The sequence below is a fragment of the Anoplolepis gracilipes genome, unplaced genomic scaffold (assembly GCF_047496725.1).
Source record: "Anoplolepis gracilipes unplaced genomic scaffold, ASM4749672v1 Contig22, whole genome shotgun sequence".
Lineage (NCBI taxonomy): Eukaryota > Metazoa > Arthropoda > Insecta > Hymenoptera > Formicidae > Anoplolepis > Anoplolepis gracilipes.
In genome coordinates, this window is record NW_027328675.1 from 313,954 (window position 1) to 316,079 (window position 2,126).

The following is a 2,126-nucleotide window of genomic DNA, read 5'->3' on the forward strand; positions in this document are numbered from 1 at the left end:
TTTATTTAAATTAAGCAAAAACATATTTGAATCAATAAAATATATTGCTGAATAGTAAAATAGACAATATATTTTACTAATTTAAAAATATTCTTGCTTAATTTAAATAAATGCTTGTTTGAACGTATTGAACTACATATTTTTTTAGATTAAGTAAATTTTTTTTCAGTGTACGAAATTCGGGGGCTTAATCAACGCGCACACCGCGGTGCGCAGGCGGCACAGCGAGGACCTCGCGTAGAGGCCCTCATGGAGGGGAGAAGACGAGAACAAACTAGTCCTGACGGATACGAGTGTTTTACAAAAGTTTCGTGAAATACGTAATTATCTTACAATACTGTTTTTGTGTAGTTTCGTGGTTAATTATTACAAGTTAATCGTTAATTGTGAAACGTATGAAGAACAAACATTATGGCCAATATTATTCGCAGTTGGGGCCTGAAAGATTCGGTTGAATCAAACATAATAAAAGTATTAGAAGGTATGTATTATTTTAAAAAATTATTTATTATCGTTATTTGCAAGGTTCATTCTATAAGTCACACCGTTTTGTTTCGAAAATATCTACTGTATGTTTTCAATTGTGTAATTTAAGTTGTTAACGCATTTTTTACACATTTTCTTATGCAACAATTGATTATATCAAAATAATTTATCAGTAAAACCGTAAGATTTCATCATAATTTATTATGATTCCAATAATGTTTGGATTGCTATTTCTTTATTGTCATAAAATATTTTCCGTGATATACGGGTAAAAAGTGTTCGTAAAAAAATGTACACAAAGGTTTGGTATGCGTATGCGTATAGTACACAGTGTCTATCTATAAGCATACCATCAAATATCCATGTAGTAATGAAAGTACATTGAAGAAAAATATTTTCGATTTTACAATTTTATCCTCACAGTGTTCTTAGACAAAAATTTAGTTCGTAAAATGAAATATTTAGTTGAATGAAAGATTCTTTTGCTCAAGAAACAAAATTTTTTAAATGTTTGCAAAATGTTTTGTTAACGTTTTATGCTCATTTTGTCAAAGCAAACTTTTTGTCATCTTTTAGAATATAATCGAGTTTTTATAGTCTCTTAAAATATTCGATTATATTCTAAAAAATGACAAAAAGTTTGCTTCGACAAAATGAGCATAAAATGTTAACAAAACATTTTGCAAATATTTAAAAAATTTTGTTTCTTGAGCAAAAGAATCTTTCATTCAACTAAATATTTCATTTTACGAACTAAATTTTGGTTTGGTTTCGCATTTTATTCCAAATTCAGTTGCTATTCAAGATAATAATCATTGAATATTTATGCAATTTTTCTTAAGAAAATCAGATTAGTGACGATAATCTGTCCGATCTTACCCCGGAACTTATAAAGGAAATGATTACACCTATCGGATTACGACTCGAATTTTTAAAAAAATGGACGCTGGCGTACGCGCAAAAGAAAATACCTGTTAGTAGGCATAATAATAGTAGGAATAAATATGGAGAATCTTTTTAATTTTGAATAAATTCATTTATTTAGCAACATTTATCGTTTATTGTATTAAACAGATCGAGAGTACGGATTCTGAGGAGACATCAGAGAATGCGACTTCTGTACAAAGTTCTTGCTCTTCTGTACAAAATTCATCAAACGATTACGTTTTAAAAAGACAAAACGCTTTTTCCGGAAAATTATCATACGCTTTAAGAACAAAAACTATATCAATCAAAGCAGTTCTTAATACAAATATACAAGGAGAAGCAATACTAAAATCTTATAAAACATCAAAATCTTTGACCCGTAAATCACGGAATATCATCGTTGAGATCATTTTGACAGAATTAATGAATGAAACATGCCAGTAATTTATTTCACTTTTTTATATACGTTAAAATTTATATTTTCAAATATACATCTATATCTATACTATATCTATAATAATATTTTATTAATTAATTTTAATACTTATTAATATTTGTTATTTTTATTCAATATTAATTTTTATTATATTTTATTAGTCTAAGAAATGAAGATTTTGAACATCTAGCAGAGGCAATAGTAAAAGATTTTCCCACCGAATCCGTTTCCACGTATTATATTCCTGCGATTCCTAAAAAGTTATCTCGCGTTGGAA

The 2,126-nt window shown here is 27.9% G+C and overlaps 1 long non-coding RNA gene across 1 annotated transcript; it reads left to right on the top strand.

Annotated features, from left to right (window-relative positions):
• Window positions 1–293: 293 nt before the first annotated feature.
• On the top strand, window positions 294–1,400 carry LOC140675942 (uncharacterized). The gene is made up of 3 exons (XR_012048502.1): window positions 294–320; window positions 432–481; window positions 1,329–1,400. It is a non-coding gene; the product is annotated as an uncharacterized lncRNA (long non-coding RNA).
• The last annotated feature ends 726 nt before the right edge of the window (window positions 1,401–2,126 follow it).